The sequence below is a fragment of the Prosopis cineraria genome, unplaced genomic scaffold (genome assembly GCF_029017545.1).
Source record: "Prosopis cineraria cultivar Desert tree isolate PC_DT_omini unplaced genomic scaffold, ASM2901754v1 PC1390, whole genome shotgun sequence".
Taxonomy (NCBI): domain Eukaryota; kingdom Viridiplantae; phylum Streptophyta; class Magnoliopsida; order Fabales; family Fabaceae; genus Prosopis; species Prosopis cineraria.
The window spans coordinates 1-21,450 of NW_026556715.1; the positions used below are offsets into that span (position 1 = coordinate 1).

Sequence of the window (21,450 nt, forward strand, 5' to 3'; positions counted from 1 at the left end):
TCATGATGCTCCTGTTTGATAACTTCCTTAAGTATTCTTGGTCTCCCTCTCCATCGTTCAAAGGCTAAGCATATTTAAGCATCTCAATCTATTTACTACAGTTTCTTCTAATTGATATTATCCCATTTTTCTATGTACAACCAATACAGATCTTATTTTGATAAACTTTCTCAAGTATTCTTGGTCTCCCTCTTCATCATTTCAAAAAAGCTAAGCATATTTAAGCCATCTCAATCTATTTACTATAATTCTTCTTAATTGATGTTATGGTAGTTTTTTTCTTATGTACAACAATATGGATCTTATTTTGATTACTTCCTCAAGTATTCTTGGTTCCCTCTCCATCATTTCAAAAGGCTAAGCATATTCAAGCCATCTCAATCTATTTACTATAGTTTCTTCTTAATTGATGTTATGCCAATTTTTTCTTGTGTACAACAAAGATGGATCTTATTTGGGTAACTTCCTCAAGTATTCTTGGTCTCCCTCTCCATCATTTTAAAAGGTTAAGCATATTCAAGACATCTTAATCTATTTACTATAGTTTTTCTTCTTAATTGATGTTATGCTAGTTGTTTCCTATGTACAACAATTACAGATCTCATTTTATTATATGATTACATATCTATTTTAATATTCTCATTCTTGTATTTATTCTTGTCTTTTCTCACTTGACATTACTAATGTATCACTATTCATATATCATTGTCGATTTTATAACATTTCATAATTTTTTAAAAAACTATGTACCTTGTAGTACATTGTAATGCAAATAACTAAATGTGAATTTTTTTTTTAAGGAAAAAATGGTGTCGTTTCAGCAAAATTCAAAAAGGAAAAATTTAGCTCAACCACCTTGATCAAACTTATTGATAATCAACCCCCTAAATTTGAAACGTCAATTCAATCCTTATAGGTTTCACTTGAGCTAAATTGAAATTTAATTTTAATGGGCTAAATTGAAATTAAATTTTTGAGAGAAATGACACAAATAACCCCAATCTCCTCAAACAAAAACAACTGACATAAGGAAACGGAGGGAAAATTTGTGACTTTTATTAATGGCATGGCACCACTATAAATATAAATAAATGATGGTATAACACACTATAAATATAAATAAGTGAAGTCAAGTACATGAACAATTTATGTATAAAAAATAAACAATTGATGTATGAAAAATAAATAATTGAAATAAAAAAATTTTGGAACTCTCATTAACAATACAACACTACTATAAATATAAATAAATAAAATTAAGTATATAAATAACTCGTGTAAAAAAATAAATAAATGTTGTATTAAAAAAAACAACTGACATATGAATTGGAGTTATTTGTATTATTTTCCTCAAAAACTTAATTTTAATTATCCCAAGTGAGACCTACAAGAACTAAATTGATTTTTTGAAACGTTAAAAGGGTTGACGTTAATAAGTTTGGTCATGAAATCTCCCAATTGCAAAAAAGTTTCCTATAACTCGTAGGCTCTAGTGTAGGATTTTTAAACAGGATGGAGAATTTCATAATTGAACCAAATTTAGGATTGATTAGTGTAATTTATTTTATTATATATATTTAGATATAAAAATCAAAAAGTTTTAACAAAGCGAAAAATTGAATAACTTATTTCAAAAACAATCAAACTTTTTGTATGTAAATATCAAGTTTTACATAAAAATAATTAAATATTCTAAAAAAATCCAGTTGAATTCTTAGGAAATAATTTCTTTTGCATCACAGGAAATAAACGTTTGAATCCTCCCCCCCCCCCCCCACCTCTTCCTATTACACAAGCTTTTTAAACGCCATTTTTTCTTTCTTTATTTCCTAATCAGCAAATTATCCTTCTAACTGCGAGCTTTTTCTGTGAGGTTCTTTATTGTAATTTCACTTCCTTGTTGCTACAAAAATGAGACCTCCAATCCCAATCGAATCTTCCCCAGTACTACATCCGGTCTGTTGTTGGGAAAAGATAAACAGAAGGCAGAGACCCAATCAACTAGACCCCACCAATCTTTTCTTATAAGGCAAAAAGAGAGAGAGAATCTCTTTATGCCTTTCAAGTTTGAATTAGTCACATACAGACAATCATAGAAATGACAGATATCGTGACCTCTTCTAGAATCTATCAAAAACAATCAAGAAGAAACAAAAAATCAACTTGTCTAGGTGATCCCGTTGCATGATTAGAACCAAAAATTTCCACCTGATATATGGGATTCTTGTCTCATTGTTGAACTGACCAATGAATTAAAGAAGCAAAGCAAAGACAGCTGTAAGATAACAGGTCATCAAAACCATTTTCTTTACAAGTATTGGGATTTACACATAACTATATGCTTTGAGCAACTTATGCTTCTGCAACCAGTGCTTTTAAAGTAAAATATGTAACTTTGGATTCATAAATGTTGAATCCAGGAGACTGTAAGGGACGAATAAACACATTTAAGTATGACTTAATTCAGTGAGTTCCTGTTCTGCTTACACTCTTACTTCTAGCAGAGAACTTACCAAACCATTGCGGCTTTTCTCATGGTCACAAGATGATTTTAACAATATTGATGACTCAGGATTTCTTTTAGGCAGATCGAAGTGATGTAATTTCAAGGGATCAGCGCCATTTTTAGGACTTGGCGTAACTTCACGAGTTAGGTCCATAGGGTTCTCTGAATCAAGCAGGAAATCTTCCAGTGTTGCAAGGGACTTTAACTGATGACCAAGAGATGCAATGGTCTTTTGGCACTCAGCAAATTACTAGAAGCCAAAGCAAGTTCCTTCTCCTGCAATAAAGATGTGGAGATAATTAAACGTGTGAAGCAAGACATTAATTCGATGCAATTCCAACAAAGCTTCACATATTTATAGTTCCCCTAGATATTAGCTTCAATGCCGGCAAATGTGACAACTTTTTTTCCATTGACTAAAAAATTAATTTTAATAGAATTGACGTCTCCCGCAATTTTACTCTGGTATGTATTCTAAATCATGAATGATAAATGTATTCATATGCCATCCTTATGAACTGAACGGGGAGCAAAGCAAGTGTGGTTCAGCAAATCTCATTTCGAATAGGCAAAGCATGATTTTACAAGCCATGCTATCGTGCTACTTTGGAGTCCTAGGACACATATAGTGTTTGACTAGCAAGTCCATTTTCTGGGGGAAAAAATAGCTCTTTTCTAAGCATTTATGCAGAATGGCAAATAATTAGCAGATTTCCAGTGTTCCTAATTTTAGCAAACTGACCTGCTTTAACTTCAACTCAATGTTAACGCCTTCTCTGTGCATTTTCTCAGCCTCTAGCTCTAGTTGAGATTCATGCTTCATCCTTGAAAGTTCAACTCCATCCTCCCACACTTGGCAACATTCTCGGCAGACAAAGCTCGCTCCTTCTCAATCTCCTTCTCCAATGAACCAATTTTTGAAACCAAATCCTCTACTTCGCTTTGAACAATTCAATTTTGATGCAGTTTCCTTATATTTTGTTTTGGTTGACTTCAGTTCTTCATAAGCTTCTTGATTTGTCTTATTTACAAGAGCTAACTTAGTTTGAAGCTCTGCTACCTTCAACTCTGCTTCCTTTACTCGACTCTGTGATGCCTGAAGCTGCTTTCGGCACTCAGCAAATGCCATCTCTTTCTCAAGTCTATCTGCTTCCATATTTTCCACCTTTTCCTCCAATTCAGTATTCTTTTGAATTATAGCTTGCAGTTCATCTCTGATTGCGTTTTGGTCAGCATTGGGTTGACTTGATGCCAGTCCTGCCTCAGCAGAAATGCTTCTACTTTCTGTATCTGGCAGTGCAGCAAGTCTTTCCATCTCAAGAAAATCATCCATGAGAGTGATCTCAACTGGAGGGGCCACAAGATTTTTTCCAATGGCCTTTTCATTCTTAAACTGATTAAGTTCTGTGATTAAAGCGGATGCCCATGAGTCAGAACGACTTGGCCCCATTCATTCATCTCCCAGCCACCTGATTTGCGCACATCACTTTCAATAGCCTGTAGCCTTTCTCCACTATCTGACAGGCTATCTGCAAAGGACTCCACATAAACTGAAGAGGCAGCCAAAGATTTGTGATCATTAGCAGAAAATGTTTTACGAATTATGGCTTTTAGTCTCTGGCACTCAGCTTCAAGCTTAGCCACCTTCTTTTGCACTCAAGATGTTGCTTGCTCGCTGTTTCAGCAGCTTCTGCACTCAAATCTCTCTCAACGATCCTGAATTCTAGTTCCTCAAGTCTAGATTGCAGCTCAAGTTTAAGTCCTGAATTTTCTTTCTCCACAGCCTCAAGTCTAAGGTGAAGATCAGAACGAATTGATGCAGAAGATTCAGCTTTAGCAGTTTGAAGTTGAGCCTCAAGCTCAGATATTTGGATTCCCAGTCACGAGAGCTATTTGCAAGAGCTTCATTGATCTTTCGCTCTTGTTCTTCTCTAGCTTGTCTCAATTGCCTCATACACTCCTTGAGTGCCCCGTCAAGATGACTAACTCGATCTTCAAGAGTTGAGTTCTTCTGATTTGCAGAATTAAGTTGTTGTTTCAAAGACAATACTTCATTTTCAGCCTTCTCCCAGCCTAAACACACCCAAAAGCCAATATCAGGAACTTATTGCATTTGTAAATTTAAGTTTTCAACTTGCAAGAAAAGAAAAGATAGAAAACCAAGGTGGTAATAAGCTTTCCAAAGAATTATGGATGAACTTGCCAAAAGAATGCAGTATACATATGATAGCCATGGGCTCACAGATAAAGCAAGTATTATGGATTATGGATACTCCAAATATGAATTTAATCCACGGATCAGGAAAAGACAATTTTAGCTTTCATTTAGAATTTTCATCCATCAAAGCCATAAAAATAGTCTGCACTTGAAAAGAAAATGTAAACAATAATCTATGCAATGACAGTAGCAACAGCCAAAAGTCATTAGCTTTCTCATTCCAAGAAAGCCTGACAATCAAATTACGAAAATTTAGAGATAGTGAGTAAATATTTTCTTACATGAATTAGCTCCCCAGTTGTCTTCAGCATTGGGCATGCGCATATCATTAATGCTCACTGACGTATGAAACAATGACTAAACTGTTTGCGGTTGATTATGACTCTCAGTATCTGTTCCCCATGTAAGTTTTGTTCATATTCTCCCAATAACATCATCTTTTAAGGGTTTACTTTTGAGTTATGACTTGGATGAATCTCAAATTGATGCGATAATAAACATAATGAGGTAGCATCACTTATTGTGGCATGAAAGGAGGTCCAAGAAATAGTACCTGAGACAGCTTCTTCAGCAACTTTTGCATGCTGCTTTACCAAGTCTTCTTTGGCCCTGATGTTTCGAAGACAAGCAGATAATTTTCTGTTAGAATCTTCACGTCACTAACTTCTTCAATGGGTGCAGCTTTAGACGTGACTTCTGGTGATGGATTAGTTTGGGTTGGATATGCCTTGGAAAAAATAGTAGAAACATCAGAGTCCGTCAAATTTTTTTTCCAACATCACAATAACTTGAATAACCGGAGATATCAAACCTCAACGATTATCTATGATGCTAAAAGCCTATATGCTTTAGAAAATGACTGCGGCCGAGAAAACTTATGACACCGCGAGGGTACAGAAAGCTACTTGGAATTAGTTTTGCCTTTCACGGAAATGCCGAACGAAGATGAAGAGAAACTATCTAGAGAGATGGGCAGAACAGAGTCATACCACTGTCCTACCTGATCATCCGAGAATCTTTCCGAATAAGACGATATTGACCCTGAACTCTCAGTTTCACCAGGACTCTTCTCAGATGACTTCCTGCGCCATAGCCAACTTCGTCGGTCCATCTACAATTACACAAAGCAGCACCTACCTATTACTTCACAGTGACTTTGTCTAGTGTTTCTTTACACGAATCCCCAATCCTGTATGGAAAAAGTTCATTGCTAACGGAATCTCAATCTCTTGGCTTGAAGTAAGAAGAAATTTGGAACTTGATCAGAGTAAAATTGATTGATGAATGGATTCAATCGGTACACGAAGTTCAGAGCCGTCAAAATCTGCAAGCAGAACGCACCCCAAAAAAAAAGATCAGCCTGAACTGTTGAACCACAGCACCAGACGCATATTCAAATTGAAAATAAAATAAAATGTAGTTATCAGCTTTGCTTAGAATTCACTTCCCAGTCCATCAAACTCGATTTTAACTTCTGGTAAAACCGCCCAAAAGGGAGTGTAAGATGTCAGTGGTCGCAACACGTAATCCAGTGAAGATGGACGATTGCAATACCCTTTTGAAAATTAATGTTTAATAGGCACTCTTACTTGAGACTCAAAATTCCAACAACTCATATGACATACACCTACCGACTCTCCCCAATTTCACGCCATTTGATAGAATTGGGAACAAATGGCAATATCGAAATACCAATGAACGCTGAATGTGGTGACCGGCTTGAAATATCACATGCAACCCAGAGAAAAAGGAAAAACAAAGAAAGCAACTTCGAGTACTCATTATAAAATATCTGGAAATCCCAGAGAGCAATCAACACGGAAAGCATTTGAATCGAGCTATATTTTAAGAATTCAGATACCTGCTTCAGGTGAGAGGTTGAACAAGACATATAATAGAATGCGGAAAAGAGACAGGTTCCGGAGATCTGAGAGGAATGTCAGGAGAATTGTAAGGATTGAAGGAACACCTTGGGAGGATGATTTCAGAAATATTATCCAACAGGTTTGTTCCTGAGGGACGGAAAAATAAATTCAGAATCGGGACAGAGGAGGAAGGAGTAGGACCATGTGATTGTCTTGAATTGGAAGGGAGGGTGGGCTGAAAGAAAAACTCAAAAAAGTCCACACCTAGTTTTATCTCTCCCTCTTTCCCGTATCATGAAGATTTGATTTGCTGGTAAATTTATTCCAGTTTTTTAAACAGCACGCGCGTTATTCCCGCCCATTGGTCGACGAATTTTACTACAAACTTTACAAAAACATTAAAAAAATGATTCTAATTCTACAACTAATAACCTAATAATACTATTAATTTGGCTTTGTACTTGTTGTATGATAAATTTTTAAGTAAATTGGGTGTAAAGCACCATTTATAGTTCCTCCGATGAAGACGTAACATCAAACGTTATTAAATATAAATTAATTATAATATTAATAAAAATAAAAAATAAAAAAATTAATTATATATTTTATTATACAATAAAATTAATTAAAATAATATCATGAAAGGTTTTATTTATATATTTTAAATATTTTAATTGAATAGATTATAAATGATATTTTACAATTGATGTATTTAAAAAAATGTTACTGTTACATTGTTCGATTCGTGCGAACTGGAATGGCGACACTTTCGTCATTTCCCTTCTTTCCGAGTCTGCAACTTCCTCGTCCCTGTCTCACAAAGCAGTACAGTTTTTATTATTATTATTATTATTTTGTTGCAAAACAGAGCAGTACAATTCAAGTCCACAATTTCACGCTTACTTTAGAATACATGGACGCTGTGATTGTGACCATTGAGTGTGAAATTCCTTCGTCTGAACTTGTGCTCTTTGATTGCGGAATATCAACAACTTTGTGAGAGCAAAATCTTTCGCTCTCTTAAGAAGATTGTTGCGCAATAATTTGTGGTCATTAAATCATCATTTTCAAATGTAAAATGACTAAAATCCAAGTCTCTGAACCAAGTAACCTTCTCTCACACTTAGTCTAATGTATATAAGAAAAAAAAGATCTCATCTCAAAAAAAAAATATAAGAAAAAAATATTTATAAAATCTATGCTTGGCAACAAGAGTTTTTTTTTTTTTTCTTCGAAGAATTAGGGATCAAATTTTCAATTGAGAGTGTCTATTTTAAATTTAAAATTATTTTCAATAATTAAAAATAAAAAATAGGTTTTAGATTAATAATTTTTTCTTAACTCTTAAATTTTTCAAAAAATAATTATTTACTAGTTTAATAATTTTAAATTTCTTAATTTCCTTGTGTTGTGAATGAGCTGAACTTAATTTTCCAAATATGTTTTTTGATAAAAAATTTTTCAATTGTTTATATCACGCAAAAATAAATATTGAGTTGACCTTGAGGCATATGAAAAATCATATTTTTTATATTATTAGAGACATATACAAAAAAAAAAGTTATAAATTCATCAAATTTAGTATATTTAATTATAAATAGTTGTGTTCGAATAAATATACTTTTAAAGCTTTAAATATCAACTAGGTAACTAATATAACGTGTAAGCTTGAACTATTGAAAATTGTTTTAAATCCAATCAAAATTGGAAGGTATTCTCCCTTTCAATGACAAATATGAAGTGCATATTTATTTTTTTTATTAATCAAAAGTCAATTTGCAAAATTTTATTTAATAAAGATCAGTTTAATAAAAATTAATTATTATAACACAATTTATATTTATTTATATTTTTTTAAAATTAATTTGGTAAGCTAAAAGTTGTTTGGATTATATATATAGTGAAATATTTTTTTGAATATATAATTACCAATGATGATATTGATTTATGATGATTTATAATTTTTGTGATACAAACATAATGTTTAACAAATGTTATAAAATTTTAAATAATATAAAATTTGATATGTTAAATAATAAGAATAAAAAATATAAAGTTTGGCATGTTGAAAAAAAATTATATAATAAATAATTTAACATATATTAATATAAAAAATTAACATGATTAATTACTCCATCTATAATGTATAATCTTATTTCTAATTAAATCATGAACTCTTTTCATCTCTGTATTAAAAGTTATACTTAAAATTAAGATAGAAGTACATGGTCAGTGCAATTATCATGAGAGTTAATCATATTTTATCATTAAAATGCATAAATTCATAATCATATTTTATACCCCTAATCTTTTTATAAGACATTTTTAGAAAAAAAAATTAATTCTTATCGTAAATTATTTTTAAAAGAATTTAATTATTTATTACAGTTTATAATATATTTTTTTTGTTTATTTGACTATTTTTCATTAAAACATGTGTTCAAGTATGAAAAAAAAAAAATTGAACAAGGGACACTATGATGATGGAACAAGTGTTAAAATGATGAATGGTGGAAAAGTGTAACAGCTGAGAATGTGCTTTCAGCTGCATTTCAAAAGCGTATGCATGTCGCCTTGACTAATTTACTTTCAATGACTTTCTAAACCTATGTTTAAAAAAGACATTTTGCCCAATCAAAAATTTTCAAACAACTTTTCACATTTGAAAAGCCAGAAAATACTTCTCAATATGGGATGATATTTACCCAACGAGTCTTAAACTTGTTGATTGTAAACGCTATTTGCACCTCTATTTAGGTGTATAAAAAAAAATACAAATTTTCATGTCTCTTTGCTCTGTTTCCATTATTTATGCGGGTATGAAAAGAGATTAATTATTATTTATTAACATCACAACACACAGGAGAATAAAAACAAGTGACATATTACGTGTGATCAATATTATTATGTATATATAGGAAAAAAAGAAGAAGCCAAGCAAAACCATGTGAGGACAGGCAGAAAAGAAAGAGAGAAGGAAAGGAAGAAAGAAACAAGAAGAAAACGTACTCAGATTACCTTGAATGAAAGGTTGAATTTAATTTTTCTCTCATTAATAGAAATTTTGGTATTTTTCATTGGGCATGTCAATTATGTATTCAATGATAGATCACATGGGAATATTCCTTTTCATAAATAAAAAGAAGAAGAAGAAAAAGAAATAATTGGGAATAAAATGGTGGCCTGTTTTTGTGAGAGTGTCCAAGAGGAAAATGTGCTTGCAAACTTTGACATTTCTCTCATCAACAAATAATATATTTATCTTCTTTGCAAATTCTGATAGTTTGATAGCTACGCTTCTTTTATTTTTAATCAGTGTTAACCAATTATGTTAAAACATAAATGAGGCTGAAGTTCAATCAATATTACTAAGTAAAGGAGCCCTACATTAAAAAATGCATGATTGTGTGTAGGGCTAACTTTTGAACCGAATTTAGAGTCAATAATGGAGAAACTCTATTGTGATTCTTGATAGATTTATATATGAAAAATAAAAATAAAAAAAGACAAGTTGATAGATACAGGTTTTTTATTTTTTGGTGAGAAGATCGATGCAGAAATTAATTTGTACTTTAATTTAATTTTTATCCACTTTGGCCAACCACTTTAATTTTTATTTAATAATAAATAACCAACGGTTTAACAGTGACGTTGGGCCCAAAACCATCGTTGTTTGGACTTTTGGTAATATAAATGGTTAAATTATATTACATTTGATGAGTACAGCTAATATTATGTTAACAAGGAAATATAAACTAAATTAAAGCACCAACAACATAAGCTTAAAGTGACAGTAAAGAAGCCTTAATTACTTTTTTATACATTTATTTGGGATCTAAAGATTAGATTAGATTCAAGTATTGACAATCCTAATTAGAGGATCACTCTTCTAACGCTATTTTTTTATCTTTAAAGTTTGAGCAATGACCATGCGTAAGGGGCATTGAGCCCCTTCCTTTCAATGTTAATAAAGATTTAATTATCTTAAAAAAAATCAATCAATAAATTTTTGGGAAAACTAGCTTTCACCCTTATGCGTTGCATGCATGATGAATAAATCAAATTACAAAAAATTACAAATTTTAAGATTTTGATAAAAATAAAATAAAAATGAGACATTATAATTTATAAGAGCTTATTCAGATAAAATAATTTAGGATAAAAGGGCAAAAATATCCATAAAGTAGTCAGCGACGGGCACCCAATATCATAAAGTGATGAAAAAGACAAAAATACCCATAACGTTATATGGATGGGTGCAAAAGTAATCAGACCGTTAACTTTAACTTAACACCATTAACTTTGACCGTTAAATGCTAACTGTGCATGCCATGTGTCATTCTTTGCTGATATGGACTAAAAAAAGGGTAAAAATACCCACGAAGTCATCGGCCAGGAGTAAAAATACCTATAACGTTACCAGAATTGGTGCAAAAGTGACCAATACATCCAATCCCTTAAATGTTGACTGTTTAGTTGACAACTAAGCAAAAGTTGATTATTTTTTCACTGATGTAGACAAAAAATATTCTTGAATGAATTTTTACAGATGTTGATCGATCATTGTATGAGTGCCTATAATGTTATTTTAATAGGTGCAATAGTGATCAATATATTAAAATCAATGCCATATGGTTTCTTTCAATCACCACATATCTCGCTCCCTTCCTTTCTCCCTATTCACTCATTTTTCTTATTTGTAAAACTTGAGATTTAACATAGTGAAATAGGTTGTTCAAAATCGAAGATCAAGACTGAGCACATCTAACTTAAGAATATTGTCACAATCTTAAGCAATTGCATTCATAATAGATTCAAAATTTTCAAATGATTTTCGCCACTACTGCAAAAAAACAAGCAATTTAATTTAATATTCAGTCAAAATAATATTTTCTCACATGATAGTCATACAATAACTGATTAACTTCTAGAGAATTTCATCTAGAAATATTTTTTGTCTACATCAGTAAAAAAATAGTCAACTTCTACTTAGTTGTCAGCTAAACAGTTAATATTTAAGGGATTGAATGTATTAGTCACTTTTGCACCAATTCTAGTAACGTTATGGGTATTTTTGCTCCTAGTCGATGACTTCGTGGGTATTTCTGCCCCTTTTTAGTGCACGTTAGCAAAGATTAACACGTGGCATACACAGTCAGTATTTAACGATCAAAGCTAATAGTGTTAAGTTAAAGTTAATGGTCTGTTAACTTTTGCACCCATCCATATAACATTATGAGTATTTTTGCTCTTTTCATCACTTTAGGATACTGGGTGCCCGTTGCTGATTACTTTGTGAGTATTTTTGCCCCTTTGCCTAATAATTTATGAGAACTTAATTGAAAAAATATAATTATTGGTTCTTATAGTTTTAATGTGTCTTGACATATGTTGCCATCGTTTTTTTCATTGCTCTATATCATTCTAGTTTATTCCATTGGTAACGTTAATCCTTTTATTTGTGAATATGTCTAGGAAAAAAAAAAGATAGCACTAATAGTGTTAAATATGTTGACCTATGACTAATGCTAGTAATATATGTTGAGAATTGAGATAGAATTATAATTTAATAGATTAACAATGTTGTTCATCCTATTTTGTTTCATGTTTCAACCTATTGAATCATAATTCATCTAGGCACAAAAAATTAAACGTGCTAGTCATAGATAAGCATATTTAACATTATTAATGTTATCTTATCATTCTTTCAGATATATTCAAAAACAAAAGGATTAACATTGCAGACAAGATAAACTAGAGAGACTTGAAGCAATTAAAAATAAAAAGGCTTCAAGGACCTATATGTAAACATGTTAAAATTACATAGACTAATAATTGTGTTTTCCTAACTTAAAATTAAGGAAAACTATTGGGATTTGTGAATTAATTTTCCTTACTATCAATTATCAAACATAGCACTAGTAGCAATGGATTTCCATTTCCAGTCTTGTTACTTGATCTTCTTAAGGAAGTAGAGTAGTGGACTGTGGACCTTGCATATAAGTCTTTTTCAATGAATGGAAACCCAAATTAGACTAGATCGGTTGATTCAACTGGTAATCTAGTGAACCAACTAGTTGGCAGATCCAGTTTATGACCTAGCCTAAGGTAGTATTAATCTAGACAAACCTGATCAACTTAAGAGTGACACAGTCAACCTAATTATAACCCGACTAGTTAACTCGGTCCATTTATTTAAGCAAAATTATTAAATTTTATTGAGATTTTATTGAGTTTGCTAAATTTTTGTTGGGATTGTGCTGGTATGCATAAGATTTTTTCTCTCTTTATTGAACTTTCATTGGGTTATTTGGGCAAAACTAATGATTTTTTATTTAAATATTTATTTTTCTCATATTCAAATATGAACATTTTTATGTATATAAATTATATTATATTATTTTAATTAAGATTAGTCTAACTTCAAGTTGACTCTCGATTGAACTACTAACCCTTAATCACTATCTTAATCAATTTAATGATCAATCTAGTTTTTGGACACAAGCCTTTTTTTTTTTTAAGAAAGAGAGGACAAAGCCCATTATAGACTAACTTAGAAAAGAATTCTAATTGTGGGCCAAAGGGAGATGTCCACAAGCTTCTTGAAATTAGGTTAGCCCAAGATGGACTTCAGAGCACCTCTCTTGTAGGTATGGTTCCACGTCATCTTAGGGACCTAGTGGAGCAAGAGTCATTGGGATATCAATATAGTTTAAATTCCCCCCCCCCCTATTGGGCTCTACCCTCTTTTGTTCCAAAAAGAAGAAGAAGAATTGAAGACAACATGCCTTGACCCCGAGTCCAAGGAAATATTCATGCCTTTTATTAATTAAAAGGCCACAAAAAATTGTGTAGATGATAACAAGTCAACCCATATCAAGGCTTAACAAATTTCTGCATCTTAAAGGTGCATCATTAAAACCATTAATATCTGAAGTCTGGTGTGAATCTTGATGGGTGAGCTAGTTTGCACATTTATCTACTCCCTTAAATATGTAATCAAAAGTAACGATCTATAGCTCTACATAATCAAGCCGTCTCTAATTTTCTTGACAGCATTGAAAAAGGATGATTATAAGAATATTCATTATGATAAGCACAAAAGCCTAGAGAAAATTGGAGTAGACCAAATGTAATGTTGATGGTTCTGTGATGAAAAAGTATAATACCCATTCTTGGGTTTCCAGCAGTGCCCAAAAATTGACAGAAGCCTCCTAAGCACTGCCCACTAGCATTTTTGAATTACACCACCATATGCAGCGATATTTTATTGTTCCACCACTGATCCATCAATATTACACTTGGTCCATCCATTCCCAGCTCTAATCCACTTGTAAACAATAATAGGAGGACTGAAATCATTTGTGGCAGTGGGCTCCTGTCTTTGAAAAACAGTACTTTTATACATATTCATAATAACAAAAGCAAGAACATTAATTAGGTTTAACAAATCCATCTGAAATGTATGCAAATTCCTCCGATTCCATAGTTTCCACATTGCAACAGCCCAAAGTCGATCCCTTTGTTTTTGGCAAGAAAAAAATAAAGTAGGTTGAATTCTGGGGGCTTATCAGGGATAGGGGCAGTGAGATTTGACCTCAAGATCTTCTGGATTATGAGCAAAATCCTTTTCAATTAGATCAATCTTTGTTGATTAAATTGAGCCCAATTTTTAGTTAAAAAAATTCTGAATCACATTGCATATAACTTAACAGAACAATAAATTGCCTTTGAAACTACCATGGGCCCATTTCTGTTCATGAAGCCCGCACACCATTTTCCCTCCTCCCCTCGGAGAGGAGGAGGCCGGCCATATTTGTTAAAATGAGAAATGAAATGTGTAATAATTGTCGTATTGTTGTATTTATTACTTATATTATCTTTTAACAGAATGATACTCATGTTTTGTTTACAATTTTTTTATTTTCATTTTGTAAATGGTGCGGATATAGACGGATACATATTAAACTTGTGAAAAATTACCCTGGCATGAAATCATGAAAAATGGGATTCTTATATGATTTTGTGTCAATTTTTTTATTAAATTTTTAATTTAATAGTAGCAAGTCATAGATGAGTCCTCAGGTTACGTTACACGGCTCCTCGATTATCATGCAAAAGATGTTGGGGGAAAGCAAAATGTCAGAAGGGAAATCCAGGAAATCATCAATTTTTACATGACTTGCAAGTAAAGCCTTGAAATCATTCCATCACCAGTCATCTTATCATACCAAAAGTTATTCCATATTTTGAAAATGTGAATTTTTTTGGATATAGTTCATATGTATCCTCTTATTTAAAGTTATTATATTTAAAATACAGTTGAATATTAAATATAAGTATTTCTTCTAGTGAGAATTTAAATATCTTATAATTAAATTAATCTAGATTAAATATAAGTTAAAGTATATATTTAATTCTTTAATTTTATACAATATTTCATTTCAACCCCATATTTTTATAAAATGTCTTTTTAATTCTTTATCCCTAACATTGTTAGTTTTATTTCAATAAATTGTTACATTAAAATTTTAAATATTGATAAAACATTCTTAAATATTGACATATTAAGTTTAATTATTTTAAAATAATAATAATAATTGACACAAAAATAATCATTTTAAATTAACAATGTTAGAGTTAAAGGACTAAAACGATAATTTATAAAATTATAGGATTAGATTAAAATCTTATATAAAGTTGAATGATTAAAAATATAATTTAATCATTAAATATATTAAAAAAAATTTTTATTAGCATTATTAATATTAATGCTCGCTTTCCGTTAATATAGACGCTCAGGCATTTTTTTTAATTTGAATTATTTTTCGTGATTATCTAGCATTGCATTCAAAGTTGTCAAATTCATAAGTTTAAGTAAACTCGTGACAGGAATGTAAACTCGAAATGTAAACTCGGATCATAAATTTATAAGAGTTTACCTCTATTAATAAATAGCCTTTAAAAGTGTATGATTAAATAATTAAAATATAAAATATGACCATAATTTAATTTAATTATATTTCAAATATAAATTATTAAAATTTAATTTATCTACATTTATAGATTATTATATTTAACATAAAATTTTGAAAATAGTGCAACTTATTTTTGATATTTTTTGTTTTCTTTTTTTATTAATATCAGTTTTTGGTTGTTTAGTTTTATTTTTTCTTGAAATGGATCCTATTGCTTCTATGAGTCAAGTTTTATACATTATATACCTATCTTTTTTATAAGCAGATTAACATGATTTTATAAGCTAAAGACATAAAAATGATAAAATTAGAGAGTCATTTCACGAGTTTAACTGAGTGTTATTTAGTACAAGTTTATGAGTAAGTTAATACAATTTTATAAACTAGAAATGTAAAAAGGACAAACTCATAGAATCAACTTAAAAGTTTAACAACAATGATTGCACCCATCAGATATGGATCAAAGCATTGTTACTTTTAAGTAAAGGGAAAGACTTGTATGCATAACATGTTTTGGTTCCCTCAAATTAAACGTGTAAATTTTTAAAATATTAATAATATTAATAAAACGTATAATGATTTATAAAAAAATTCGCATGCCTTAAATTGACTGAAAATAGTATTTTTAGTATATGAAGCTAAGTACAAATTTTTTTTCCTAAAAAAAAAAAACCTTCTAGATGTGTGTTTTTTTTTATTTTTAATATTCATGAAGTTTGAGTTTGGATTTACAACCTTGCACAATAAGTATGGAGCTCATTTTATTTTACCTAATTATGGATAGATATTTGATTTATTTTTATTATAAAGTATAGAGTATGTAATAGTCTCTATAGGATACACTAGATGCTTATGAGATTAATTTACTATTTTCTTCTGTCTTAAATGTATGAGCTAATAATCGAGGGTTCTGTTTTGATTCAAAATGTAAGTCATCAATCTCTTTTGTTTCTCACATGTATTATTTGTTTTCTAAAACTACTCTTATTCATCAATAGATATTTTCAATATAAGTGATTAAAAAGAGAGGTATTTTAAAGACAAACACATTAAGTGACTAACTCAATAATTTTTTTTTTAATCTATGTGAATTAGTTATCAAGATCCTATCCTGATAGAAAAATATATAGTCCTGGCATTTAGAACCTGAAGTATTTTGTATATGTGTGCCTATGTTACATTAAAAGGAAGCTACATTTATGTACCAGGAAAAAAAAAAAGGAAGCTACATTTTTTGGCTGAATGAAGGTAGAATTTTGCCTCTTGTCCCTTGTTTGAACTCAAAGGAAGGTGTATTGTATAAGGTCTCCATATACTCTGAAGGATCAATAGGTTATGAAATTATTATTATTATTATTTATCATCATCATCATCATCATATCAAGGTCAAAAACTGATTAGTGATGACATAGATAAATGGACATTTCGTTGCTCTTGATCACTGTAAAAGGTCAGCCAACGTTTTGAATGAATCGTGTGGAATATAACTTGATGTGATTTAAGGGGGGTTTCATACGGCATTTAATTACATTCAATTCAATGCTATAATTCAACCACCATCTATATGTAGTGCGTACTGTCATTCTGTATATAAGATATTTCTCATTAATGCATTTATTCTTTGGAACAGAGCGTGGCAAAACAAACGAATTTTTGGATCTGGTGGCGCTTAATGAGCATCTCAACTACAGATTTACAGCTTTTGAATTTTTGTTTTTCAATTACTCACAGGTGATCTATGCTAGAAGTTGTTTAAGACACAATTGAATCATTAAATGTGGGCATATTTTGCAGTGAAAATTTAAATATTGATTTACATGTTATAAGTTAAGTTTTATCCACGCTTCAAAATTATTGAGATGCATTTCTCTTGAAAAATTTAAAACAGCCTTTACAATTAAAACACTCTTGATGAATTTTGTCCTCTTTAAAAATTTGAAATTTAATATGTTTGAATATTATGTGACAAAATTTTTTATAATTGTTTGTTTAAATCAAAAATTGTTATTGTATCACATGAGAAACTTTATTGAGTGAGTGGATTGATACTACTCACTAATCTAAATCCATAACAAGCAGTATTATACACGTAATTCAAGATTAGACACTTTTCTTTGTTTTATTCTCATTTCCTCCAAATATTCACCTTTAAAATTAGAAAGGATAAGGGATGCAAACTAAGTTTTGCTGATATTATTGAGTTTTTTTTTTTTTTTTTTTGGGTGGGACGGGGGGTGGTTTGGTTTGGTGAGCTTATAATAGACTTTGTAGACGCATGTATGTCGTAGTTGTTCGGCATTGTGAATATTGTCTTGTTGGTTGTGGGATACTTATTGTATAAACGTCATTAAATATTATTTTAGCATGTTGAATATTTGACGTTTGTATATTTTGAAATTGCACAATCATTCCATTTAATTAGGATTAATTAATTATTCGTATTGACAGTTTGTCCATAACCCATAATGCTAATAATAATAGATAAATCATTAATACACGGGTGAAAAAAATTACAAGCTATTACAGGAAGGATAAAGAATTACGTAAAATGCAGAAAAAATTATTGACGATTCATTAATTTAAAATACCAATGCGTGATTGTCAATATGGTAGCAGATGTGAGTAGGAGCTATAGCAGAGAATACTTTTTTTTTAATAAATAAAAATTTATATGAGTTGGATCCTAAAAATTTGTTAAAATTAGAATATTTTTTTAAATTTAAAAAGCACTTAAAATAGGTTTTTGACAACACTTTCACACACATATAACATATATAGTTACAGAATGCATATCTTTTGGGCAAACAAAAACATAGTTAGAGAGAGGTTTGTATTCCTTTATGGAGATTTTGATAAGTCTCTTTCCCTGGAAGAAAATATAACTGGGGCAAGAAAAAAAAAAAGAAAGTAAACAAGATATACGTTTTATATCTATTTTGATTCAAATGTGATGTAATAACAAATAATGCTCATTTGGTATCATTGAATTAGGACGAATGAAATGGAATCCAAAACAAAATCTTGATGCAAGTGTATTTGGTTGGCAAGAGTTGTGATTCCTAAGGAATTTAGTTCCAGCAAAAACGTTAAAATTCGATTCTTTCACACACTTTATGGAATCATAGAATTCACCCGTTCAAACCTTAATACCCTTCGTTTCAATGCTCCAATTTCAATGTCACATGCCTCTATCTTCCTATCACCCTTCTGTTTCTCCAACAACTCCTCCACCATTACTCCCTGTCTTCGATGGTCAATGTGAGGCACCATCATCTTCCTTGTTGCATGTGACAACCTCCATCATAGAGATCGTCAGTGGCAATACCAACAACAAAGACGATGCTACTTTAATCTCATGGTGGCACTCAACATGGTTTAAGGACGATCATTGGTAACGAGGGAGGCATCACCATGCATTCTTACCGACATTGAAGGATCCATCATCGGCAATGACCCACCTTTTAGCTCTCCATCAACTCAAGGGGCTTCACACTACCATCACAAGTTGACAACGCCATCATCCATTGACAAACCGCCCCCACAATCTCTCTCTCTCTCTCTATTGCACAAAAGTCGATGACTCCATAACCGGCAATGACCCACCTTCTAGATCTCCATCGATTCAAGGTGCTTCACACCACCATCATAAGTTAATGACTCCATCATCCTTGTTTAATTAGTGGATGTTGTTTGAGCCATGTTGTCGAACACTTGCTTCTTGGTGGGTGTGAATTTGGTAGTGAATGAGGTAGACGAAGAAGATGAAATAGGCAGGTTTTGGGGATGGTTGTGATGCTTGGACTTGGGATTTCAACTATATAGAGGGAGATTTTTTATTTATTTAGGAATATTTTAGTCTTTTAATATATAGATATGTATATTAAATAATAAATAATGCAAGGATTACATGTACACACCAAATACACATGTAATCTAATTCTATTTCAATTTCAATTCTGATTTCAATTCTAATTTCAATTATATCAAAAACACTTCCATAATATCAAATAAGGCCAAATTAAACTCTTTATTCTTATTAGAGATAAAGTAACTTTTAGTCTTTTATGTTTGGAAGTATTGTTGATTTGGTCCGTCCATTTTAATTTCTATCATTTCAGTTTTTTACGTTTGCTTTTGTTGTTAAGTTATTTCTTTAAATTTTGTAAGATAAAATAACTCTTAAAAAAGATGATGTGGAAATTAGATTGTTGATGTGAAAATATATATGTTGATTAAATAAAATACATGAGCCAAATCTATCAAGTTCTAATTACTTATTTGCTATTTATTTCATTGTTTTATAATTTATAATTTAACATTATACATTTTTATTAAGGCATATTTAAAATAAATAACAGATAAATAATTAGGACTTGCCAAATATGACTAATGTATGTTATTTAATCCATGTGTATATTTCCCATTAACAATTTAATTTTCACATCAGCTTTTTTAGGACTATTTTTTCTTCTAACACTTAAAGGAGTAACCTGATAATAGAAGCAAATGCTAAGGATCCAAATGATATATTAAAGTTTAGTGACCAAATTGACAGAATCCCCAAACACAAGAGATTCGAAGTTGCTTTATCCCTTCTTATTAATACATCAAGCACTATTAAACTAGGAAAGCAGCGATCTGAATTGTCATACTTACCTTAAAGTTTTGGGAAAATCACTCCAAGGCTCCCCATAAAGATTATAATTACCAAGGTATCTCATAAAATGCTCATAATACTCTCAAGTCTCGAATCCTGTACAATTACAACTTGACAAAGTGAAATGATGACTTGATAAAGAAAAATAATAATTTGAGAGTTTAATATTAAGTTGTCATTTTCCTTTATCAAGGTATCATTTTTTTTGTCAAGTTATAATTGTAAAAGATTTAAAACTTGATAGCAATTTGTACATTTTATGAGATTTTTTGATAATTAAAATTCTTATGTGGGACTTCTCAATAATTTTTTATAAATTTTTTTCCTATAATGTAGGTAAAAACTTTAGTTAATGAGGCTAGAGAAGTTAAAATGGGTGCAATATAGGTCCATTTTAAACTCTCTAAATGTAAAAAACAAGAAGAGGTGTGTAATTTATACTTTAGAAAATTATATCTATAATTTATTAATATTGTAACTTACTCATTCAATCCTATATACAAGATAGGGAGAGAATATTATTTTATCTTATTTATAAATTACATTATTAAACTTTTTAATATATATATATATAGTAGATGCAAAATTAAAAATTTATTTAAATTGTTAGATTGAATTAATAAATTTTAAAATTTTCTCTAATTTAAAGTAATTTATAAATAGTACTAGTTAGTTGAAATATCATTTTACCAAAAAAAATATCATAATTATAATTATATTACAACTTATTATAAATTTATACTTTACATGCTATCTATTTAATATTAGAAAGTATTTTTTTTAAAATATGATATTAAAAATATAAGTGATTTTAAATTTATTAAGGTGTAATTAATAATTTTTTAAAAATATCTATAATTAAGAGTGTAATCAATAAAATTTTTAATTAAAACATCATATTAAAAATAAATATAAAGAATGGATAATTTTAAAAATAATTAATTAATTTACTAAAATATAATTTGATTAAAAATCTTGACCATACAGAATACTGATAGGACATGCTCCATAAAATATTGATATGATTTTTTTGGCCATATAAAAATATTGATTCCCAGGTGGCCAATCAAATGTCTACACGGAACGAAAAACACAAACCACTACCGAAAGCTGAGGTCGAGGGGGCGAAGCATGAAACATCCACCTGGCATCACTCGGACTGGCCTATAATTGGCTCCAAAGCAGTCTTCTATGATTTTCAAATGTCCAATTTAATATTTTTTTTA

General features: G+C 30.4%; 1 pseudogene; it reads right to left on the reverse strand.

The window, feature by feature from the left end:
* Positions 1-2,152: 2,152 nt before the first annotated feature.
* On the reverse strand, positions 2,153-6,864 carry LOC129300014 (filament-like plant protein; annotated as a pseudogene).
* Positions 6,865-21,450: the final 14,586 nt, after the last annotated feature.